General features: G+C 37.4%; 1 pseudogene; it reads right to left on the reverse strand.

Moving 5' to 3' along the window:
* Positions 1 to 886: 886 nt before the first annotated feature.
* Positions 887 to 27,895, reverse strand: part of LOC129892413 (isovalerate--CoA ligase AAE2-like) — a 28,714-nt pseudogene continuing 1,705 nt past the window's right edge.

Consider the following 27,895-nt stretch of genomic DNA (forward strand, 5'->3'; position numbering starts at 1 on the left):
ATATAGTATCTTTTTCATAGTAATTATGGCTCTCTTTGCACCACTTGCATCCATTGTGTGACTTTCATACTCAATAACCCTCGACACAACTTTCTCCTCTTTCTTTTTTTGATTTTTAAACATTCACCTATGCATTTTTTGGGTAAAATCTTACCCACATCTATGTCCACACCAAGCAAAAGCCTGCATCGCAGACTTCTTTCAGTTAACTATAGTTTACTTGCATCTGGTGTTCACACCGTAGCATTTACAATTTGTATATTTCATCTTGCAAGCTACATATAGCACAAGATTCCAATTTCTAGTAGGTATAAATACACATCCAGAAATACTAAGTAGGGTAGTGGGGTGTTTTAAAAAGCTCAAAAATTGCATCATCTGGACTCTTTCTTCATTTTCCATCTTTTCAAGAATTATCCTCGTTTTTTTTTACAATTCTGATAGCATTTCTGAAAATGTTAATGTCTAGGTCATCTTTATACAATCAGAATGAATGTCACGACCTAAAAACTGAGATCATGATGGAATACATACCAAACTCCATTCCGATGTGTAAGTCTAAAAGTAAAACCATACGAGACTTTCAAAGGAAAGTCAGGCCACAAATAGATGCAATAAAAGGACAATAATGAAATTATCCCAAAACCTTGTATCATAAGTTTAAGAGCATCTAAATAAAAATCCGAGTCTGAATACACAGTATAAGTCTCCGAATATAGTAAAGACTATAAATGAAAGATGAACTAGCAGCGATCCCGATCGCAAAATCTCACCACTGATCCGATGATGATGTATCCTCTAGAAATCAACTACCGCGCTGGACACCCTGGCTAAAATCTGCATCAAAAGGGACACAAAAATAGGGGTAAGTACAATCCACATGTACTCATCCACTCATGACAGTATTCCCTCTGCACACAATCTCACCTGTGGTCTTTCCATCAGCTGGCACTTTTCCATGGTCTCAGGGTCTTTAACATCAACTTTTTCAATACCCCTTGTCTTGCTTTAAGCGCAGTTCTTTCCTCAAGAGGCAAAGAATCCCACTCGGGCTTCCACACGCAATACGTAGCACCACTGTAAGTCTCTGTTAGTCCATATCCATGGGATACTCCGAATCCAATTTGCTCGATTTTGGAAAGTATTTGTGGAGGCGGTGGAGCTCCCGCCTGTCATTATTTCAACCTTATGCGGAAGTGGCTTCAATTCATTTAATGGAAAGTTTTCCATCATATTAAAGACAGTTGGTACTGCACTCATATGTGTGACCTTGTGGAGTGAAATACTTTCAGATATATGTTTTGCAGTGACATGTCTATGGCAAACATTTGTTCCACCAACCGCAGTCATTCCCCAAATCATACACCATCCATTGCAGTGAAACATTGGAAGTGTCCAAAGGTACGTTGGCATCAAACCCATGCCATAGGCGAGAAAACTAGCAATAGCATTGAGATATGCACCTGTATGATTGTACGCAACTCCTTTGGGTGAAGATGTTGTGCCAGAAGTATAGTTAATACTAATAGGATCCATTTCAGTCTTTGGCCACCTTATTGTAAAATTGCTACTCCCACTTGACAAAAGATTTTCATGTTTGTGATTGTTCAATATCGCATCAAGTACATGCGGAGATGAATTCTTAGATTCAGGGATTAACACAAGAATTGGGGGTTTATTAATTGTTTTGTCTTTTGAAAGAAGATTGAGTGATCCTTCAGCAATTTGGAGCAATTGTTGATCAACAAATATTATCTTGGTTTCTGAATGTTTGAGCAAGTCAGCCACCATGGATGAATCAAGATGAGTATTTAACGTACAAAGAACTGCTCCAGCCATTGGTACTGCAAAATGCAGCTCTTTCATTGCTGGTACGTTCGGAGCCAGAGTTGCAACCTTCAAAAATTAATGTTCAAATCTATATTACTATCAATAAATCAAAAAGCATCTAAAAATATACATTATTAAGGTATATTACCACATCTCCTCGAGAAATCCCTAGCTGAACCAAAGAAGAAGTAAGTTTTAGACACCTAGAGTGTGTCTGTTCCCAAGTATACTTCACAGAAGAGCCAAACACAACGGAAGTTGTATCGCAAAAAACAATTGTTGCTCTCTCTTAAAAACTTATAGGTGTCAATGGAACATAATTTGCGGGACTTTTTATTGTTAGGGGAGGAATCACCACAATTAAAATTTGATATGATAATAAATAATAAAAATAAATTCAACACGAAAATTTTATGTGAAAACCCCTCAAACAGATAGAGGGAAAAAATCATGGGGTAGAAGGATTTTACAATGATAATATGGGAGTACGCTACTCTCAAATACAAGAAGAAAACAACAAAAAAAACTTCTCTCTTGTAAAAGGAATAACTCACTAAAGAGGACACTCAAGACAACAATATTTATCTTAGTGTATAACTCTCTTTGTGTTCTTACTCTTTTGGATTGTATTTTTGTGCGATGATCTAAATGTGGGAAAAAGACCCTCTATTTATAGGAAACTGGAAATGCGTAAAATAAGCATTTTCGTGTAAAATAAGCATTTTCTTGTCAAAAATTGTTAAAGGAGGCAACAACTTTTTAAAACGCGTAAAATACGTGTTTTCTTCTTGAACGATGCATGTGCACCTCCCTTTTTGACTTTCTTGCATTCTCCCACTTGAAGATTTAATTGAGAATCAATTAAGTCTTCACACAATCCTTTCTACCAATTACTGCAATGTTACATTTTTGCTAGGCCAATAAAAGATCGACACCATATAAACTTGTTACTGTTGATCAGTTTCATAAACATATCTGTTAGGTTGTCATTAGTATGAATTTTCTAAATATCCACACTCTCTTCTTCTACCTTCTCACGAATAAAGTGATACTGAACTCGTATGTGTTTTGTCCTTGAATGAAATGCTAGATTCTTTGCAAGATGCAAAGCGCTCTGACTGTCACAAAATAGAGCAACCTTCTCTTATTTGTGTCTGAGCTCCTTCAGTAACATCTGCATCCATATTGCCTCTTTGCTAGCTTGTGTAGCTACTACATATTTTGCTTTCGTCGTAGATATAGCCATGATAGACTGCAATTTTGAAATCCAGCTTACAGCTCCTCCAATAAGAGTAAACACATAACCTGTGGTGGACTTGTTTTTATCAAGATCACTGCATAATCTGAATCAACATAACCTTTAACAGTAAAGTTTGATCATCCATAACAAATTGCAATATCTAAGTTACCTTTGATATATCTCAGGATCCTCTTAACTGTATTTCAATGCTCTCTACCGGGATTAGCCATGTATTGACTAACCACTCCCATTGCTTGTGCAATGTCAGGTCTTGTACATACCATGGTGAACATTAAACTTTCCACTGCTGATACATACGGTACTCAAGACATCTCCATACTCTCTGCTTTATTGCTAGGACTCATACTTGAGGATAGCTTGAAATTAATAAGAAGTGGGGTAGAAATTGACTTACAGTCTTGCATCTTGAAGCGTCGTAAGATTTTCTTCAAGTAGCTCTCTTGAGAAAGCCAAATCTTCCTATTATTTCTGTCTCGGTGAATATGCATTCCTAGAATCTTGTTTGCTGGTCTCAAGTCCTTTATTTCAAACTCCCTAGCCAACTGTGCCTTTAAATTTGTGAGACAATCTATGTTGGGGCCTACTACCAATATGTAATCAACATACAACAGCAAAATAATAAAATCGTCATCACCAAATCTCTTGTAATAAACACAAGGATCTAAACTATGTTTGTTTTATCCAAGGCTTATAATAAAGGAATCAAATCTCTTATACCAACACTTCGGTGCCTATTTGAGACCGTATAGAGATTTGTTCAACCTGCAAACCAAGTTCTCTTTTTCCTGTTCTTCAAAACCTTCTAGTTGGAGCATGTAAAATTCTTCTTCAAGCTCTCCATGAAGAAATGCAGTTTTAACATCTAACTACTTCAAGTACAAGTCTAATGTAGCACATATTGCCAGGATCACTCGAATTTTTATGAGTCGAACCATCAGAGAAAATATCTCATTGAAGTCTATACCTTCTTTATGAGCGAATTATTTTACCACTAATCTTGCACGATACTTCTCCACTTGATCATTACCATTGTGTTTGATCTTGTAGAACCATTTGTTTCCAATGGCCTTCCTTCCTTGTGGTAATTGAACAAGATCCCATATTTATTTTTATGAAGAGCTTCAATTTTTTCTCGCATTGCTGCCATCCACAGAGATGATTCTTGGCCTTTCATAGCCTCGTAAAAAGTTGAAGGCTCTCCAACCTCTGTTAATAGACAATATGCAACATTGCCCTTCATAGAATAATCTGAGTGCCAAGATGGTTATCTTCTCTCCCTAGTTGACCGTCGAACTTGTGGAGTTTCGATTTTAGCTTGCTCGTGTTCTTCGTGCTCTGATGCTGCTTCAGAAGAAACTAGAACTTCTTCTATTTCTTTAATTTCAACTGTAGTAGTCTCTGATTTTTCTTTCAAAGTGCTACCTTCTTTTGCTTGTATCTTATTTTCAACAAATACAACATCCCTGTTGATTACCACCTTGCGGGCAGTGGGATCCCTCAAGCGATACTGTCACGCCCCGAGAGGGTACCTAGACGTGGCCGGCACTCAAAAACCATTGATGGCCTTCAAGCGAACCACTTGGTCCAATCACACTCTCATTCAGTCACATTCTATCAGCGGAAGACTCAACTCACAAGGATTCTATTCATAAATAAGGTCAAAGGCCAACCACATATCCAATTTAACAACTAGTAAGAATGAAACTAGTCAAAACGAACAAATCAACATCATCCACACTCTAGTCTATGAAGCTTCTATCAACAATCTAAGAGGTGCCAAGTTCATGGCTACCACAAATCAAAATAAAGGAAAACAAACTCAAAGTTGAAAAGATAAATGCGGTATCCTCCGAAAACAGGGAGGACTCACCAACTAGCTGAAAGTAAATAGATCTTCAACGGTGCGCATGTTAATGATCTTTAATACCTGTCTCTGCATCATGAAACGATGCAGGCCAAATGACGTCAGTACGTGGAATGTACGAGTATGTAAAATGGCAGAATAAAACATGCATCAGGGTAGGATCAAATCAACTCAGGATCTCAACTCCAAAGAAGGAACAACTAAATCAAAATGTCATAGGTTTAAACAAGAATATGATTTAGACAAGACCAATCATATACTACTCAATCCAATCCATTCCAATCTGACTCAAAGTACTATCAAGACTTATATGGGAGTTTCTCTTATCCGACAACTATCACTTATTAATCAGTGATAGTACAACAAGCCGACGTTGTTGTTGATACCCAATTTTGACCACCCATAACTACTTTTCGGATTGCTATCTTAATAAATAGGCATTTTTCAAAATTATTTCTTTATTAATCAAATAAGTTTATATTTAGTTTAATAAATAAATCGTATATTTTGATATTCATAATTTATAATATTTTTGCTATTTATTAATATTATTATTATTATCTTTATTATTTTTATAATAAGCTTAATACGTTCAAATATTCTTACGTATCTATTTAGTATATATATGTGTATTTTTTTTATATAAAAAATATTTTTTAACTAAGTTTATTTTATAATTTACTTATTCATATTAACATGCATATATTATATATCTATTTTAATACGTCTTGTATACATGTGCATATAAAGTTATTACTTAATTAAGTTTATTATATATTTTAGTTAACTATATTAATTATGCATCTATTTTAGTATATATTATATACATATGTACGTCATATATATATATATATATATATATATATATATATATATATATATATATATATATATATATATTTACGTAGCATATAGATAAGTAGTTACTTTATGTATAAAGATACTACTACTTGAATAGAATTTATGATTTTACTTATTCAATATATATATACATTATGATTATTAATTAGGTAGCAATCTATTCAATTTTTCTCCATTTTATTTTAAGCATAATCCTTTTATTTCAGTTCATTTTAGCCTAAATTAAATTCAATATGACCCAAATTCAAATCTTAAATTCGTCCTTCAATCACACCCATCTATCTCATCTTTATCAAATACCAAGATTCAATCTCAACCGCTCATCAAATTGATGAATGGCTAAGATTACAACTCCTATTTTCTAATTACCTACACTTGAACTCTAAGGAGATTTTGGCCATTTTGTTTTTGGACTCTCTCTCTCTACTCTTCATCTTCTCCAAAGAGAAGAGAAGACAATAACGCCACCCTCACCCCAACTCGACGCCACCTGGAGCATCAATCAGTGAGCAGACCAACAGCAGCCATGAACCACCTGCAACCTGCATCATCTCCAACCAGCGAGCTGCTGTCCAGCGCCGCTCCAGCTCCACGACGCAACAACTAGTGAGCCAGCAACAACAACGAACGACACCAACAGCAGCTCGCAACTCTTTCTCCACGCAGCATCCACAGCGACGTTGTCACGCCCCGGGAGGGTACCCTAGGCGTGGCTGGAACTCGAAGGCCACTTCTGACCTCCGAGTGAACCACCTGGTCCAGTCACATGTTCATTCAATCACATTCTCTTAGCGGAAAACTCAATTAAGGGTATACTGTTCATAAGTTAGGGCCAAAGGCCAAACAATCATCAACTCAACAAGAAATTTTAAAAAGGGCTACTCAAAAGAACAATTCAATATTTCTACACTCCGGTCTATGAAGCCTCTATCTACAATTTGGAAGGTGCCCATGACAAGCCCATGGCTACCAACAATCAAAATAAAACAAGTAACATCAGAACTATACAAGAAGAGCTCAACATCCTTCGGAACTAGAAGGACTCACCGCTAACTGGGAGGGGGTGAGGATCTTCAACGAAGCACCGGTTAGTGATCTCTGGTACCTATCTCTGCATCATGAAATGATGCAGGCCAATTGACGTCAGTACATGGAATGTACTGGTATGTAAAATAGCCTAATGAAATAACATAAAGGAAACATCAAACCCACTCGGAACTCAACTCAAGAGAAATAACAACTCAATCAAGTTTCCTAGATCTAAACAAGAATACGGTTTAGACGGGACCAATCACATATCATTCAACTCAATTCGACTCAGAGTACTATCAAGACCTATGTGGGAGTTTCTCTTATCCGATAATCATCACTTATGAGCCAGTGACAGTACAACAAGCCGACGTTGTTGCCGCGTCCGTTCAAGCTTTGCTAGGGCATGAACGAGTCAACCAATCATGGATCCTATCCAACCAAGTCCTATAATGTCATGAAAAACATTTGGGGAAACATCCGACTTTAACGGTTCAATACCCTCCTACGTTTGGCGACGTAGTTATTGGGTTCGAGTATGGACTTTACTCTTACCCAATTTGGTGCTCGATACTTCTCCCAAGACTCAATGCTCATAAAAATCCATCCAATCGACTCAATCAAATCATAATGACAAGTCTCATTTAAACCTTGTCAACTCATCCACTCTAGCTCAATTAATCATCTCTAAATCACATCTTTCAAGAGAAATTTAAAGGCACATTTATAGCAACATGTAAACATAACCAATCATTTCCTCTATCCATTTAATCAATCTTTGAATCTCATCACAATTCCAAGGCTTTAAATCTACAATTCAACATAAGCATCATTTTTAAGAAAATAGCATCCTTTATCATAATCCACATAGCTAAGAAAATCAATAAAACATATTTACCAACTCATATTCATCAACTCATACTCACACAAAGACTCTTTTTGGAAGTTCTTGACTAAACCTCATCAACATAGCAAAAATTACTCTAATAGACAACAAAACTCATTTGAACACAACCCTAGCAAGAAACTCCATTTCTATGGGCATTTATCCTCAAAGAAGGTATAGGGAACATGGATGGACTCAACCCATGTTTTAGATAGCCTTACATACCATAGAATAGACTCTTGAAGAAACCTTGTTGTTGGGTCTTCAATGGAAAGCTTGAAGTCTTGAAGCTCTTGGAACAATCTCTTGTTGGAAATGGAGAAGAAGAAGAAGATAAAGAGGAGAGAGTTTTCTAGGGCTTTTCTAGAGAGAGAGTGGGGGCTGAAAAATGTGTCTCCAAATGCTCAAGGAGGATACATATATAATTTGGGACAATTCCAAATTACCCCTTCTCAAAAGTTCTGAAAAATAGGCAAAAATGCACCTGGCGCGATAGTGGCGCGTCGCGCCATTGCAGCGCCAGGCCGATTATGCCTAAAACTTGCACACCTCGTAGTGGCGCGCCGCGCCAGAGACCAAACTACTGAGCCATGTTTCTGGCGCGATAGTGGCGCATCGCGTCCTTACAGCGCCAAGGTCATTGTTCCTGGGTTCTGGAAATTAGGCTTGAAAAACCCTGCACAACTTTTAGTGGCGCATCGCACAAAGGACCAAACTACTGAGGCATGTTCCTAGCGCGATAGTGGCGCGTCGCGCCCTTACAGCGCCAAGACCATTTCCCCAGCAGTTGCAACCCAGGCCCAAAATGAACTTTCTGTCGTGCTAGTTCATCTTAGGATCGTTATATCTTTTGACTCCAAACTCCAAAATGTACATTCTTGGTGGCGTTGGAAAGAAGACTCGACGACCTTTAATTTGATAGGTCGTGGTCCACCCAAATTGTCGTCTTTCAAAAGATAAGGTCATTAGAAGTCGATTCCTTATATGAACTCATCCCAACACTTAGCCACGACGAATCTCTTAGATTTAATTTGGTCCTAGGGGGCCCTTGTGACCCCACATCGCCTCCAACATCCTTAAATTTCTCGAGGACTCATTCTAGCTTATGCGTACGCCCCTCAATACTCAGGTTCGACCCTACCCGTATACAAGAAGGGTCCGAATCTTAGAGAAAATATTTGAGGGGTGTTATAGAACGGATTCGGGGTACAAATCGCAATCAGAATTCAGTCAATCAACCAATCAATTTCTCAAACAAATTACCAATCAAACTCATAATGCACAAATGAATTCAAGTCAAGGAAATGGACATTACTTTCAACATTCTCCTCGGTAGGCATGAATAGATATGGATATTTAGATTTCATGGATTTCTCCGCTTCCCATGTGGCTTTCTCAACAAATTGGTTCCTCCACAGGACTTTGACTGAGGCGACCTCTTTGTTCCTCAATTTGCGAATTTGGCGATCAAGAATTTGGACCGGAACCTCTTCATAAGATAATCTATCCTTAATTCCAACGCTATCAATGGGGACTACCAACGAGGGATCGCCCAAGCACTTTTTCAATATCGAAACGTGGAACACCGGATGAATAGAGGCTAGCTCTGAGGGTAACTCTAACTCATAGGCAGCACTCCCAATCCGCCTCAAAATATGGTAAGGACCAATATATCGAGGACTGAGCTTCCCTTTCTTTCCAAACCTCATAACACCCTTCATGGGTGACACTTTCAAATACACCCAATCACCCACCTCAAACTCTAAGTCTCTTCTCCTCACGTCGGTGTAAGATTTTTAGCGGTTTTGGGCTGTCTTTAGCCTATCTTGGATAACTCCCACCTTCTCCATGGCTTGGTGAACAAAGTCAGGCCCAATCAACTCAACCTCACCAACTTCAAACCACCCAATGGGCGATCTACAGCTCCTCCCATACAAGGCTTCATAAGGAGCCATTTGAATGCTTGCATGATAACTATTATTATATGCAAACTCTATGAGAGGTAAGTGATCATCCCAATTTCCCTTGAAGTCAAGCACATATGCCCTTAACATATCTTCCAATGTCTGGATGGTGCGCTTTGCTTGGCCATCTGTCTGGGGATGAAAGGTCGTACTCAAGTTCACCTTCGAACCTAATCCCTTTTGAAAGGATTTCCAAAATTGGGAAGTGAATTGGGCTCCTCTGTCTGAGATGATAGACAAAGGGACCCCATGCAATCTGACGATTTCCTGTATGTACAACTTTGCATAATATTCTGCTGTGTCAGTAGTCTTAACCGCCAAGAAGTGAGCTAATTTCGTCATTCTATCTACAATCACCCAAATAGAATCGTGTTGCTTTCGGTACCTCGGCAAGTCTGTAATAAAGTCCATGTTGATCATCTCCCATTTTCATTCTAGAATTTCTATGTTTTGGGCTAAACCGCATGGCCTTTGATGCTCAACCTTCACCTATTGGCAATTCGGGCACTTGGAAACAAATTCCACAATATCCCTCTTCATCTCACTCCACCAATAGATTTCCCTCAAGTCATGATACATTTTCGTGGAGCCTGGATGAATAGAGTATCTGGAACTATGCGCTTTGGCCATAATCCTCTCTCAAACATCATCGACATCAGGTACACACAATCTACTTTGGTACCTTAACACACCATCTCCCCCTTTGGTGAAAACTATCACCCCTTGTTTGTGAACAACTACCTTCAATCGGAGGAGGACGGGATCCTGATCTTGTTTCTCCTTTACCTCTGCTACAAGTGAGGACGTAGCCCCATCTCGAATGTTTACTCCACCTTCATTATTCTCTTTGAATCGAACTCCCAATCGGGCTAATCTATGTACCTCCTACGCCAATTCCCTCCTTCCCTTCTCCACATGGGCAGTGCTACCCATAGACAACCTGCTAAGAGCATCAGCAACAATATTAGCTTTACCTGGATGGTAGAGGATGCTCATATCGTAGTCTTTGAGTAGCTTGAGCCATCTCCTTTGCCTTAGCTTGAGTTTCTTCTGGCTGAAGACATATTGTAAGCTTTTGTGATCGGTGAATACGTTAACATGCACTCCATACAAGTAGTGGCGCCAGATTTTAAGCGCGAATACCACAGCCGCCAGGTCAAGGTCATGAGTTGGATAATTCCTCTCATGAACCTTAAGCTGTCTCGAAGCATAGGCTATCACCTTCCCCCTTTGCATCAACACACAACCCAAACTAATTTTGGATGCATCACAGTAGACCACAAAGCCCTCTGTTCCATAGGGCAAGGTCAGGACAGGAGCAGTGGTTAGCTTGGCCTTCAGTTTCTGGAAACTCTCCTCACAAGCATCGGACCATTGGAACTTAGCCTTCTTTTGATTCAGCTTAGTCAGTGGTGACGATATGGATAAGAATCCCTCTAAAAAACTTCGATAGTAGCCGGCCAAACCCAAAAAGCTTCTTATCTCTGTCGGGGATGTGGGTCTGGGCCAATTCTTCACAGCTTCAATCTTCTGGGCGTCAACCTGAATATCGTCTCCAGATACAATGTGGACTAAGAAGGCCACTGATGCAAGCTAAAATTCACATTTGGAGAACTTTGCATATAATACCTGGTCTCTCAAGGTTTGTAAAATGACTCTAAGATGATAGGCGTGCTCCTCTTCATTCTTGGAGTAGACCAGAATATCATCTATGAATACAATCACAAACATATCAAGATATGGTTTAAACACCCAGTTCATGAGATCCATGAAAGCTGCGGGGGCATTTGTCAACCCAAAGGACATGACCAAAAATTCAAAGTGGCCATAACGAGTCTAAAAATCGGTCTTCGAAATATCACATTCCCTCACTTTTAACTGATGGTAGCCGGATCTTAAGTCTATCTTTGAGAAACATGTGGCACCCTGAAGTTGATCAAATAAATCATCTATTCTAGGGAGAGGGTATTTGTTCTTTACGGTGACCTTATTCAGATACCTGTAGTCAATACACATTCTAAGGGACCCATTCTTCTTTCGCACGAATAGGACCGGAGCACCCCATGGTGAGACACTCGGCCTAATGAATCTTTTATCTAACAAGTCCTTCAACTGTTCTTTCAACTCCTTCAACTCGGCTAGAGCCATTCTATATGGAGGGATTGAGATAGGCTGGGTGTCAGGAAGAACATCAATCTCGAAGTCGATCTCCCTATCAAGAGGGACTCTAGGCAGATCCTCGGGAAAGACGTCGGGAAACTCATTGACAATCGGGACTGACTCGAGAGATGGAGACTCAATATTGCCATCTTTCACTCGGACAATGTGATAGATACACCCTTTTGAGATTAGCTTCCTGGCCCTAAGGTAAGAAATAAACTTACCCTTAGGTATAACAGGACTACCCCTCCACTCTATGACAGCTTCGTTTGGGAATTTGAATTTGACATCCTGAGTTCTACAATCAATAGAGGCATAACAGACATAAAGCTAGTCCATGCCAAGGATCACATTAAAATCAACCATGTACAACTCAACTAGGTCAGCCAAGGTATCCCTATGATAAATTGACATAGTGCAATCTCTATAGACTCTCTCAGCTAAGACAGAATCACCAACTGGAGTATCTACACTGAAAGGCTCAAGAAGGCATTCAGGAATTTTATTACATTTACTAGACACGTAAGGAGTTACAAAGGATAGGGTGGCACTCGAATCCATCAATACATAACAATCAAGAGAAGAGACTCGAATCATACCCGTCACGACGTTTGGAGAGTTCTCTTGATCTAGGTGACTACCTATGGCATATAAACGGTTCGTACCTCCCCTAGTGCCTGAAGTAGTGCCCCTCTGCTCACCCCTAGTCGGTGGTGCGGTAGTAGAGAACCGGGCCCTGTCTCCCCATGCTGGACACTCTCTCTGGAAATGGTTCATTTGGCCGCATTTAAAACAACCAGCCCTCCCCGCTCTGCACTCTCCCAAATAGAGTTTACCACACTTGACGCATGGTGGCTTCCCTTGCGAACCTTGACCCACGCTAGCTTGTGATTGAGAACCCTGGGGTCTGAAATTTTGGCGACTCTGTCCTTGCCAGTCATACCTGTTCTGCGGCATAGGTGCACTTGCAGTAAATAAGGCATAATTGGGAGGCCTCTTCTGGAAGAAGGACCTGTTGCCCTTGTTTTGCCTCTGCTCATTCTCATGCCCAACTGATCTTGCCTTTTTGCTCAGATGCTCCTCTCTGTCCTTTTTCTTCTCATCCTCCACCTGTTGAGCATACACCATTAGTCTAGAAATATCCATATCGGAGATTAGCAATGCTGCTTTACACTCCTTCTTCACATGCCTCCCTAACCCGGAGACGAACTTCCTCATCTTTAACTTCATATCTGGGATCATTTCTGGAGAATACCTGGACAGCTGGATAAACTTCAGGCCATACTCCTTAATAGTCATGCCTTCTTGTTTCAGATTTACAGATTCCTCCACTTTTTCTTCCCTCAATTCTCGGGGAAAGAAGTGGTCAAGAAAGGCTCCCTCAAATTCATCCTACCTAGCAGGTTCACCATCCTCACCCCTACCTTTCTCCCATTCGTTATACCAGATGTTTGCCACATCCTTGAGTTGATAAGACACCAACTCAACCCCCTCAATTTCCGTAGCATGCATAGCTTTCAAAATTTTCCATATCTCATCAATAAAATTTTGGGGGTCCTCATCAACCTTCGAACCCGTGAATGCTGGCGGATTTATTCTCAGAAAGTCTCAAATTCTGGCGGCAACAAACGGTTCTTGGGGACTAGATCTAAGAGAGGCGAACTCTGGTTACCATTTCGGGCAGCCACTAATTGAGTGAGCATTGCAATTGCCCCTCGAAATTCTACCTCTAATGTGGTTGCAGGCGGAGTAGCAGGCATTTGAGGTGCCTTCGCATATCTCGTAGGTCAGACCCTAGCCCTTGCTGGGCGTACCTCTGACTGGGGCATCTCGGCGTTATCAACATTTCTCTGGCTAGCCATACGTTTAGGAGGCATTATCTGTAACGTATAAACGTACGAATTAGAAAGGAGTTTTATAGAGTTTAACTCTATCGCACGAATTCCAGAGTATGAAAGAAGTGAAACAATTCCTAATGTCTTATAGCCTCCTGATTATAAGTGTGGTGCACAATACACCCATAAGCAAGACTCTACTAGACACGGCTTCATAGACTCCCTAGGACACTTGAACTTTGTGCTCTGATACCATGTTTGTCACGCTCCGAGAGGGTACCCTAGGCGTGGCCGGCACTGGAAGGCCACTTCTGACCTCCGAGCGAACCACCTGGTCCAGTCACACGTTCATTCAATCACATTCTCTTAGCAAAAAACTCAATTAAGGGTATACTGTTCATAAGTTAGGGCCAAAGGCCAAACAATCATCAACTCAACAAGAAATTTTAAAAAGGGCTACTCAAAAGAACAATCCAACATTTCTACACTCCGGTCTATGAAGCCTCTATCTACAATTTGGAAGATGCCCATGACAAGCCCATAGCTACCAACAATCAAAATAAAACAAGTAACATCAGAACTATACAAAAAGAGCTCAACATCCTTCGGAACTAGGAGGACTCACCGCTAGCTGGGAGGGGGTGGGGATCTTCAACGGAGCACCGGTTAGTGATCTCTGGTACCTATCTCTACATCATGAAATGATACAGGCCAATTGGCGTCAGTACGTGGAATGTGCTGGTATGTAAAATGGCCGAATGAAATGACATAAAGGAAACATCAAACCCACTCAGAACTCAACTCAAGAGAAATAACAACTCAATCAAGTGTCCTAGATCTAAATAAGAATATAGTTTAGACGGGACCAATCACATATCATTCAACTCAATCTGACTCAGAGTACTATCAAGACCTATGTGGGAGTTTCTCTTATCCGATAACCATCACTTATGAGCCAGTGATAGTACAACAAGCCGACGTTGTTGCTGCGTTCGTTCATGCTTTGCTAGGGCATGAACGAGTCAACCAATCATGGATCTAATCCAACCAAGTCCTATAATGTCATGAAAAACATTTGGGGAAATATCTGACTTTAACGGTTTAATCCCCTCCAACGTTTGGTGACGTAGTTATTGGGTTCGAATATGGACTTTACTCTTACCTAATTCGGTGCTCAATACTCCTCCCAAGACTCAATGCTCATAAAACTCCATCCAATCGACTCAATCAAATCATATCGACAAGTCTCATTTAAACCTTGTCAACTCATCCACTCTAGCTCAATTAATCATCTCTAAATCACATCTTTCAAGAGAAATTTAAAGGCACATTTATAGCAACATGTAAACATAACCAATCATTTCCTCTATCCATTTAATCAATCTTTGAATCTCATCACAATTCCAAGGCTTTAAATCTACAATTCAAGATAAGCATCATTTTTAAGAAAATAGCATCTTTTATCATAATCCACATAGCTAAGAAAATCAATAAAACATATTTAACAACTCATCTTCATCAACTCATACTCACACAAAGACTCTTTTTGGAAGTTCTTGACTAAACCTCATCAACATAGCAAAAATTACTCTAATAGACAACAAAACTCATTTGAACACAACCCTAGCAAGAAACTCCATTTCTATGGGCATTTATCCTCAAAGAAGGTATAGGGAACATGGGTGGACTCAACCCATGTTTTAGATAGCCTTACATACCATAGAATAGACTCTTGAAAAAACCTTGTTGTTGGGTCTTCAATGGAAAGCTTGAAGTCTTGAAGCTCTTGGAACAATCTCTTGTTAGAAATGGAGAAGAAGATGAAGAGGAGAGAGTTTCCTAGGGCTTTTCTAGAGAGAGAGTGGAGGCTGAAAAATGTGTCTCCAAATGCTCAAGGAGGATACATATATAATTTGGGACAATTCCAAATTGCCCCTTCTCAAAAGTTCTGAAAAATAAGCAAAAATGCACCTGGCGCGATAATGGCGCGTCGCGCCATTACAGCGCCAGGCTGATTACGCCTAAAACCTGCACACCTCGTAGCGGCGCACCGCGCCAGAGACCAAACTACTGAGCCATGTTTCTGGTGCAATAGTGGCTCATCGCGCCCTTACAGCGCCAAGGCCATTGTTCCTGGGTTCTGGAAATTAGGCTTGAAAAACCCTGCACAACTTTTAGTGGCGCATCGCACAAAGGACCAAACTACTGAGGCATGTTCCTAGCGCGATAGTGGCGCGTCGCGCCCTTATAGCGCCAAGACCATTTCCCCAGCAGTTGCAACCCAGGCCCAAAATGAACTTCCTGCCGTGCTAGTTCGTCTTAGGATCGTTATATCTTTTGACTCCAAACTCCAAAATGTACATTCTTGGTGGCGTTGGAAAGAAGACTCGATGACCTTTAATTTGATAGGTCGTGGTCTACCCAGATTGTCGTCTTTCAAAAGATAAGGTCGTTAGAAGTCGACCCATTATATGAACTCATCCCAAGACTTAGCCACGACGAATCTCTTGGATTTAATTTGGTCCTAGGGGCCCCTTGTGACCCCACATCGCCTCCAACATCCTTAAATTTCTCGGGGACTCATCCTAGCTCTTGCGTACGCCCCTCAATACTCAGGTTCGACCCTACCTGTATACAAGAAGGGTCTGAATCTTAGAGAAAATATTGGAGGGGTGTTACAGACGTCTCCGGCGAGATGCTGTTCGAAGAAGACTGTCTCTCCATCAGAGAGCAATGACGAGGACCAAGCGTCGGCCAACAGTCACAAATGATGAAGAAAATTGACATGATTTGAGGCCGATTCGGTAAGAACATGGGGTTTTTGAGGTCAAAATATTTATGGGTAAGAATGGATCTTTACAAATTCGTCTCTAGTATGGGCTTCCTAACCCTCACTTTTATTTTTTTAAAACTCTTTGATGAATTGACTCTCACACTTGTTTGTTGTTTGGCATGATTCGTATGTGAGTTCTTGGCTTAACATCGATCTTCCGCTTGACTCATTTCGTTGATATTCTATTATCATTTTAGCTCCAAATAATTTTGTTTGAATATGTGTCTTCTCTGTGGATGCTCATATGTCTTTAGCTTTGTTAAAATTATTGGCATCTCGAGTCAATTTGAAGATTAATCATTTTGTATAAGTTTGGTGGCTTCTAATCTGATTGTCCTCCTTAATTAGTCTGAAAAGAATTCTCTCTTTCTAGTTTCGATTTCATTTTCTATGCCGAATGACTTAGTTAATAAAGCTATTTGAATACGATTCGTAACAATATGTTTGTTATTCCTTTGGATTTTAAGCGTTAAGACGGTGTTACGTTCTCCATTTTTTGCAAATTCATCCTGTTTTGATTCTAAAAAAAATGAATGAATACTGCTAGAACTTGGTTATTTTGGGTTGACTTTGATATATAGTTGATTATTTCTCCTTGAATTTACAGCTTGTGTATTTAGCTTTATTATGGTCTAATTTAGTAGTTGGATTTACAAATATTTTCACATCTTTGGTGTTCTCCTATTCTTGTTAATTATTCATTATATTTGGAAATTCAAGCATGATTGACTGATTCGCATCAAAATATTGCTTGCTTTGGATATTACTTCCCTTTTACCAGATTTAGTCTCCTTATCATAATTAATCTTGCCTCCTTTATTAAATTTAGAATGAAGTTAGTAACCCACTCCTTTAAATAAAGTAATTACTCCACTAATTTAAATAAAGTTAGCATCCACTTTCTTTAAACAAGTTTAAAATATTTTTTAATTATTTGGAAGGATGATTACATGTCTACTTAATTAATAGATTTTTATTTTGGCCTTGAGATTGAGTGTTCCTTATTTCCAAGTTACTTGCTGTTGTATATTTGAACAAACTCTTATTTTTGGGTTTACGGTAGTCTCTGTTTATTGTTTAAGTCTTTATTCTTTTAAGAAAATAATTTTTTACATTTATTAATAAGGGCTTTATGGCCACAATTTTAGGACTTTGCTTAGTTGTGTTTCATAACTTTTTGACTTTTGCACCATCTTTTGAATGATTTTAGGAGCAAATCTTGGAAAGTCGATTTATTTGATTTTGTTGACAAAGGTTTTTTTAAAAAAAAGAGGGATTTCCTTTTGAAATTGATGGCTATGTTTATGACTTATTTGAAATTTTTGAATTAAAGTTTTTGGCCGTTTGTCTTTGTTGACTTCATGACATTTTACCCATGGGATTCATCAATATAAAGACACACATAGGAGAGACACAGAAGGAGAAAAAAAAAGGGATGACACACACAAGGACAAAAAAAAAGAGAGACAGACAGAAAGAGAACACAAAAAGAGTAGAGAAAGAAAGGAAAAGAACAAAATATATTTTACTTTATATTTCTTACACTCCTAAAACCAAAACAAAGAAATAAGAAAAATTTCTTACATACTTTATTGTTGTTTTGCTTGTTCTCAACATCACAAGTTAGATTCTATTTGTCTATTCTTCCTAACTAAAGTATCCAGGTTAGTTTCAATCTTTCTTTATATGTTAGTTTATTATTTTAAAATTGTTCTTGCCTTGTTTGTTTACTTTATCGAAGTAAAATCATATGATTATGTTATACCTCTATATTTGTATATTGCTTGTATTTTCTTTATGGTTTAGCAGAATTTGGATTTCAAAGTTCAAGACATGAAGAGTTCATTTGGAACAGGATCCAGATGGTTTTAGTTTCCTGTTTTATTATTTTTATTTTGTATATTATTCTCTCTTGATTATTTTGGAGTGTAATAATAAATTCTGTACATAATAAAAAGGGGAAAATACATGGGGAGGGAATATACTTGCTACTTGCTTATTTTTATTTTTAGTTTATCATAAATTTATGTGTGTTTGTGATACATGTGATTTAGTTATAATACTCATATCCACATACTTAGGTTTATTTATTCACGATATAAATATTATTATTTTTTACAGGATGTTTGCTTCACTCAAAAACAAAATAAAATAAAATAAAATAATCTCATTAGAATAATTACTTTTGATGATATTTCTACATTATAACATGTCTTTTAAACTTAAAATCATGCTTATAGTTCCAAAACAATAACTTTGCCATATTAACTATTTAGACATTATCTGTGTAGGATCTATTAAATAATTTTGAATATGATGGTTTAATAATATTTAGATTTGAATGGCATTTCATATAGACATCATGCCCATAGAATTTTATAATTTTAATATAGCATGTCTATATTTATTTTAATTAATATTTTTAACATACCATTTTGTATAGACATCATGTCCATATGATTTTATAATTTTAATATATCATGTCTATATATATTTTAATTAATATTTCCTAACATATTAATTGTTTAGATATCATGTCCGAAGAATTTATTTAGCATGATAAAAATCATATAGAAATCATATCTATAGGATTAAAAGAGTTTTTGATATTTTATTTAGAAGTCATGCCAATAGGATTTTAATAATTATGTATCATATTATATTGAAATCGTGTCTATAATATTTTAATAAATATTTCAACATATAATGGTATTAAAAACATGCTTACTATTTTTCATAAATTTTTAATATATTGTTAGAAATCATGCTTATAGAAATTTAAGTAAGTTTTCATAATATTATTTATAAAGAGATTTGACATTTTAATAAATTTTCAACACAACATTTAGAAATCATATTTATAGTATTTTAATAAATTTTCAGCATGCTATTAACTAAAAATCATGTTAATAGGATTTTATAAATATTATTAGTTAATAATAAAAAATTATCAAGAATGTCTTTATGTTATCATGTTTGAATTTTTGCATTAAATCTCGTATATCTGATTGTATGCACACACATATAATTATTATAACTTTCACTATTTATCTATGTTTTTAAGCATGTTAAATAATTAATCTAGAGGCTTACTTGAGATTTTATGTGTTAACTGCTCGTCCCATCTGTTTTGTTTGGCGATGTGTCTAATTAGGATGACTATATTTTCTTTAGTCTAAAATCTACCCTAATAGTACGTCCAATGCCTCTTGGATATTAAGTTGAGACGTTAGACATCTTTTAGGACGTTAGATTTTATTATTTCTCTTAGATCGTTTTAGGATTACAACAATAAATAAACTTAGGAGGGGTAGGGGTAGATAGGCCCTTCGGAAATGATGGAAGTCGACCCGAGCAGAAAAATGACAAAAACTATATTTTGTCTTCCAATTAATAAGTCGGCGCTGATCCGAAGAATATGAATATATATAAATATTTTTATCCCATCTATTCTAAAATATTTTCATTGATATATATTTGGGGTAGTTTAAATGTTAAAGACTAAATTGTTTTGTTCTAGGTATCACTAATTTCTATTGTATTTAATCTTTTTTTTAGTTAATAATATTTATTTATCCTGTATTAATTCTAACATTAATTGTTTAGTTTAACCTAATTAAATCCCTTAAAGAAAAACCATTTTTATGATCATTTGTTTAATTTAAATAATTCATTTAATTATCCCTCTTTTATTTAATTATTTTTTTAGCAAGTCTATTTCTCTTATAAATTATCTAAAAATATTTCAAAAATTTATATTTCTTTCAAATTGTTTAATTCTTCGATTATTGTTTAAAACACATTTTTCCAAAATTAGTCAACTAATTTTTAAATCGTTGGACAACCGCATGTTAGCGGCTATTTTAAGTGCTAAAACCTTCTTAAAATAGTAATATGAACCTCGTACCTTTTTCTCTGAATTTTTAAGACTTAAAGTTGTTAGGGTCTTTTAAATTAAGTTTTCTTAATTTCTTTAAAAAATTAAGTGGCGACTCTTCTTTTATTAAAATTGATTTTTTCTCTAAAAAAAAGTTGAAATCGATTTTAAACTCGTCTTTTTCCGACATAACAGTTGCCACGTCCATTCATACCTTGTCAGGGTAGGAATGAATCAACAATCATGGATCCACAATCAATCAAGTCCTATCATGTCAGGACGGTAATTTGGGAAACATCCGGCTTTAATGGTCCAATCCTTTCCTACGTTTGACTTGGGTTTGAGTTATTACTTATTCTTACCCAATTCGGTGCTCGATACTCCTCCCAAGACTCAATGCTCATAAAACTCTACCAAATCAGTTTAATCTAATCATATCAACAAGTCTCATGTGGACCCTTATCAATTTATCAATTTTATCACAATCAAACCTTTCAACAAATCATACTATCCAATTAGTCTCAATCACATCTTTCAAGAGTAGTTAGATATACTTGTATGAAAAGAATAAGTTATGTTCCTATTTAATGTCATTCACATTTCTAGCTATCCCAATTCATGCTTTTCATCAATACATATACATAATCATTTACAATCAATAAATATATGGCTACAGTTTATGAAATATCATATGAAAAGTAATTTGTTCAAGAATTCAAGTCATAAAGATCATCAATCAATTAATAGTATGTAAAGATATTCTAGGGTTTTAGGAAAATTCAAGAAAATATTTATGGAGGGTTCAAGTCTTCCACAATTTCTATCCAACACATCTATGGGGCATATGGAAGAACTCAATCCATATTTTAGGTTAGCCTTACATACCTTAAAATCTCCATAAATCTTGATGAAAAATCTTAACTTGAAGAAGAACAATCAAGAGACCCTTTTTTGAAATTCTTGGATTTATTTTCTTGAAAATCCTATGGTTAGAATTTAAGATTTCTCTTAGCAATTCATAAATAGATGAAGAAGTTTGTTTTGGAAAGATTGAAATCTACGAAGGAATTACCTTGTTGAAGAATCTTGAAAAAGAACCCTAACTTGATGCTTTCTTGAAAATTCTTGAGCGTTGATGTTTAGAAGTGAATGAGAGGGTTTTTAATGAGGAAAACTATTTTCTACAAGTTTAGAGATATTAGAATAACTCCCCAAAGGATTATAGGATAAAAATACCCTACAAAAATAAAGGGGGCGTCGTTCGTCTTAGGCAGTGGAGTCTGTGTCCTCTCCGCGTCGCGGATCCATCGCGGACTTCTGCCAGGATAGAGCGTCTCCAATAAAATGGTCATAACATTTTACTCCAAACTCCAAATGAGGCAAAATTGGTGGCGTTGGAAAGAAGACTCAAAGACCTTTAATTTGATATGTTATGGTACACCCAATTCATTATATATTAGGATATATGGTCATTTAAAGTTGACCCTTATATGGACTCATCGAAAAACTTAGCCGGTAGAAATTCTTTGGACTCGGCTTAGTGTTAGAGATCCCTTATGACCCTAAAACACCTCTAATATACTTCAAATACTTAGTAATTGATCCTAACTCATATATACAATTTGAAGTCTTCGAATTCAAGCCTATACGCACACGAAAAATTATTCGAGTCTTGACGTAGAAATATTTGAGGTGTTACAGATACCCCTTAACTCCATCAGCATATCCTAAGAAAATGCATTCCTTGGATTTCAGATTCAATTTCAATTTTTCTTGGGTGTTGTACATAACATAAGTAGGACTTCCGAATATATGTAAGCAAGAATAATCAGCTGGTTTTTCTGTCCATGTAAAGGTAAAGGAGAGGTTCAAAGATGCTCGTAAGAAGAACGATGTTGATTGATTTCTCAGTCAATCACTCGATAAAATTGAATTATTATTTCCACTGGTGAATAACCAACTAAATCTAGACTTCTTCACTACTCCTATAGGGAAGGTGGAAGAAATTCAGTCTCTCTTTTTTTTCAACCGCTTTCCTGCGGACCTTATGTAAAAAAAAGTAGCGAAGAAAACAAGACACTAAGTTGTTGAATCAATGAATTCTCACTTGACTCATTCTTCTGACTGCGCTAGCATCATCGGATACGGCAACAGAAATTCTTCCAACTACCCCCGCTCGGAGGCAGGAATCTCTTTTAATTTGTCTCTGCGATTGGTCTTTCCTACACCTGGACCGCACCTTCGCTTCGCACCTCTGCTTTGTATGCAAAATATTGGCGTTTTCAAATCAATTGCGGTTGATGATGACCGATTGATCACATAACAGACGATTTTGACTACTTCTGCCCAGAATGGTTTTTTCAATTCTACAGTTGCCAACATAGCTCTTATCCGTTCCAATAAGGCTCTGTTCATCCACTCTGCTAATCCATTTTGTTGTGCAGTATATGCCACTGTGAACTGTCTTTTAATACCTTCTTGTTTGCAGAAGTTATCAAATTCATCACCAGTGTATTCTCCTCCATTGTCTGTCCTCAAACACTTGATCTTTTTCTCAAATTCAAGTTTCACCCACGCTTTGAACTCTTTAAAAATCAAAAAAAAAATCTACCTTTCTCTTGATTGTATACACCCAACTTCTCCTGGATTAATTGTCGATAAATGACACAAAATATTTTGCTCCTCCTAAGGACTCTAGCGGTTCTTGCTAGACATCAGAGTGGATCAAATCTAATATTTTCTTGCTTTTAGCAGAGGAACCGCTAAACTTTAGTCTATGTTACTTACTGGTAACACAATGCTCACAAAAGGGTAGTGAAACATTTTTGAGCCCTAGAAGAAGCTTTTGCTCAGCAAGAATTTCCAAACCTCGTTTCGACATATGGCCAAATTTACGACGCCACATCATCGTTGATTCTTCAAATGAACTTGCTAACGCTGTTAATGCTTCTCTTTCTTGGTGTGTTTCACCTTTAAGCACATATAAATTTGCAGCAAGTTATTCCGCTTTCATCACTACAAGCGCTCCTTTTGATATTTTCATGATTCCACCATAAGTCTTATATGAACATTTATTATTATCTAATTGTCCCAAAGACAATAGATTCTTCTTCAAGTCTTTTACATGTCGTACCTCCTGAATGGTGCGTACCGTGTCATCATACATCTTTATTAATTATTTTGTCTTTTGAAAGAAGATTGAGTGCTCCTTCAGCAATTTGGAGCAATTGTTGATCAACAAATATTATCTTGGTTTCTGAATGTTTGAGCAAGTCAGCCACCATGGATGAATAAAGACGAGTATTTAACGTACAAAGAACTGCTCCAGCCATTGGTACTGCAAAATGCAGCTCTTGCATTGCTGGTACGTTCGGAGCCAGAGTTGCAACCTTCAAAAATTAATGTTCAAATCCATATTACTATCAATAAATCAAAAGGCATCTAACAATATACATTATTAAGGTATATTACCACATCTCCTCGAGAAATCTCTAGCTGAACCAAAGCAGAAGCAAGTTTTAGACACCTAGAGTGTGTCTGTTCCCAAGTATACTTCACAGAAGAGCCAAACACAATGGAAGTTGTATCGCGAAAAACAATTGTTGCTCTCTCCAAAAAACTTATGGGTGTCAATGGAACATAATTTGCGGGACTTGTTATGACAACCTCCGGTAATCTTTGGGACTCAAAAAGTTGACACAGCTGTCGGACCATGTGAGTTCGTATGGGTAATTGGACTGATCGATTAAAGAACATGTTGGAGAAGAGGAATATTGCACCAAAGCAGAAAAAGAGAAGAAGAAGAAAATGAAAGCTGCAGAGCAAAGAAAAAGAAAAAAAAGAGATGAGGACAAGCGTAGAAGAAGCTGAAGAGTTTAAAACTCTTCAGCATACACGTGGAGACTTCTCCTCCACATAACATTATATATATATATATATATATAAATAAATATATATATAATATACCACAAGCAAATTTAAAATGTACATTTAATATATTTATGCCCATATAGTTATGGGCATATAGAGTAGAATTTTGTACAGATTTTATAGCCCATATCTCCTTGTCTCCATTGTATAGTTCTATATAAACTAAATGTACATGGCATAAATATACACAGAAAATTTATCTCAATTCTTCTCTCTTTAATTTTTACATGGTATCAGAGCATTCCTAAGCTCAATTCAGATCTGTGTTTATATCATCATCATCACCTTCAAGATCTACATCATCATCATCTTCAAATCCTTGTTGAAGCAAAATACCTGAAGCAACTCAAGTTAAGTCAGGAAGTGGAGAGAAAGGAACCACGTATGAAAGCAGTCATCCTTACCTCCTAAACAATTCCGACTCACCTGGTATGACTTTGGTCAACAATGTTTTCGACGGAAGAGGATATCCAGGTTGGAGGAGATCCATCCTCCTATCCTTATTAGCCAAGAAGAAACTTGGTTTCATCAATGGAACCTGCAGGGCTCCAGAACTGGAATCTGCAGATTTTGAACAATGGAGTTGTGTTAACGACATGATCATATGTTGGATATCAAATGCACTCTCTAAGGATATTGCAGATAGTGTAATGAGTTCCAAAACTGCTAAGGAACTTTGGGACAGTCTGGAGCAGAGGTTTGGCAAGTCAAGTGGTGCCAAAATCTACCACCTGCAGAAGGAATTAACAAGTCTAATACAAGGGAATAGTGACATTGCAGGTTACTTCACCAAACTTAAGAGACTATGGGATGAATTGGATGGGATAAATGTAATTGTTTGTTGCTCATGTAAGTGCACTTGTGATGGGAAAGCAAAATTAACAAAATCACTAGAAGATCAAAGGTTGATTCAGTTCCTAATGGGACTGAATGATGTATATGCTCAGGCAAGGGGAAATATACTTATGATGAATCCCTTACCTGGAATGGATGTTGCATATTCATTGCTTTTGCAGGATGAGAGTCAAAGGGAAGTGTATGCAAACACAAACTACATCTCTGATTCTGGATCATTTCTGGCAGCAAGTCAAGCAAAACAACAGGACAACAAACTGATTGCTGAGTTTGCAGCATTCATGGCCAGTGGACAGGGAAGAAATACACAGAGATTCAAACATCAAGCAGTAACAGGAACAAACACATACTAGAGGTATAGCAATCCAGGTCAGAATCAGAAACATGATAAGTCACAGAACAGATTTAAGGGTAAGAAGAAATATGATCCAAACCTGTCATGCACTCATTGTGGAAAAACAGGGCATGTGCATGATAATTGCTACAGACTGCATGGATTTCCTGCAGATTTTGAGTTCACCAACTCCAGAAACTATCAGTCTCAGATTAAAGCAAATGCAACCTTGACTCAGCAAGCAGATGAAGACATTACCAGGACAGATCCTGGAATCAGTGATAAAAATTTTGAGGAACAGTTCAGCAAGCAGCAGATTGCAGAGATGATACAAATATACAAGCAAAGCAAATTGACACAAACAGGAATCAATGCAAATGCAGTAGCTGGTACCATCTTTAAATACTCAAATTCTATACCCACTAATCTTAAGCAAGATACTTGGATAATTGATTCAGGAGCCTCAGAACACATATGTTTTGACCCCAATTCCTTCTTATTTCTAGAACCCCTAACTGTGCCTTTGAACATTAATTTACCTAATTCTTTCAAGGTAAGTGTGACCCATATAGGAAGCATCTCTATTTTGCCAGGGCAGGTCATAGCTGATGTACTGTTTGTGCCAGATTTTAAGTATAATTTACTTTCAATTCACAAGTTTTGTGTTCAGTTTCAGTGTGATGTCCTATTCACTGCTACTGGATGTTTCTTGCAGGACCTTTCAGTGAGGAGTCCTCAAGTTTTTGGTGAAGTTAGAGAAGGACTTTATTTATTGGATTCCAACACTGACAAGTCTAGAAATAGTTTCAATGATGTATCTCCAGATCCCATCCCACAATCATTTTCAGTTTTTAATTCAGTACATGTTAATGCCACTCCTAGTGTAAAACTTTGGCATGTAAGGTTGGGACATCTTCCATTTTCAGCAATGAAACATTTAAGTTTTCTTTCATGTGAATCCACTTCTGATTTTGTTTGTGACATATGTCCTAGAGCTAGGCAAACTAAACAACCCTTTCCTACTAGCAACATCAAATCCACACATATTTTTGATCTCATTCATATAGACATTTGGGGACCCTACAAGTGTAGTACTTACAATGGTTTCAGGTTTTTTCTCACCATAGTAGATGAATACAGTAGAGGGACATGGACATTCTTACTAAGCACTAAAAGTAATGCTTTTCCTGTACTAAAAAGCTTCCTGTCCATGGTAGAGAGACAATTCAATATCAGGGTTAAAATGATTAGATCTGACAATGCTTTAGAATTGGGGAAAGGGACACAAGAATCAGCATTTCTTGCTTCTCAAGGAATCTTACATCAGTTATCCTGTGTTGCCACACCTCAACAAAATGGAACTGTTGAGAGAAAATATAGACACCTCTTAGAAATTGCAAGAGGGTTAATGTTTCAGTCAAAATTGCCAATGATCTACTGGGGAGAATCTGTTCTAACAGTTACTCATATCATTAATAGACTACCATCTAGTGTTCTAAAGGGACAAACACCTTATGCAGTACTTTTTAGACAAGAACCTACCTATGCCCATTTGAGAAATTTTGGATGTTTATGTTATGCCTCTACCCTGGGACAAGGGAAAAACAAGTTTGATGAAAGGGCTACTGCTTGTGTCCTACTGGGATACCCTTTACAGCAGAAGGGGTATAAACTGTTATCTCTTGATACAAGGAAAGTGTTTGTATCCAGAGATGTCAGATTTCATGAATCACATTTTCCTTTCAGCTCATCTAATAGCTCCCACACACCTATTTTTTTGCACTACCCTTCTTCCTCAGATCATGATCTTAATACTTCTACCTACAGGACCCAATCCGAATCCACACCTCCTCAACAAACATCTCCACCTACATCACCAGACACTCCTGCCCCTGCTTCTGTCACAGATCTACCAAGAAGATCTAGCAGGATGTCTCATGAACCTGGCTACCTAAAAGATTATATTTGCAATAGTGTCATATTCACTGATCCATGGACAACTTGTTTTGATCACCCTCACAAGCCAAAAGGATATGCTTTCTCCTCCTTATCCCTCCACAATCAGAAACTAATCCACTCCCTCTCTACTATCACTGAGCCTACCTCCTATAACCAGGCTTCCCAACATTCAGCATGGAGAGAGGCTATGAACTCCGAACTTTAGGCCTTGGCAACAAATCACACCTGGGATGTTGTCTTGCTGCCTAAAGGAAAGAAAGTTTTACCTTGCAAATGGGTATACAAGATAAAGCATCTCTCCAATGGAAAGATTGAATGACTAAGGGCCAGACTAGTAGTGAGGGGGGATATACAAAGGGAAGGTATAGATTATGGAGAGACTTTTTCACCTGTTGTGAAGATGACCACTATCCGGTG

This window comes from Solanum dulcamara, chromosome 6 (assembly GCF_947179165.1).
Source record: "Solanum dulcamara chromosome 6, daSolDulc1.2, whole genome shotgun sequence".
Taxonomy (NCBI): Eukaryota; Viridiplantae; Streptophyta; class Magnoliopsida; order Solanales; family Solanaceae; genus Solanum; species Solanum dulcamara.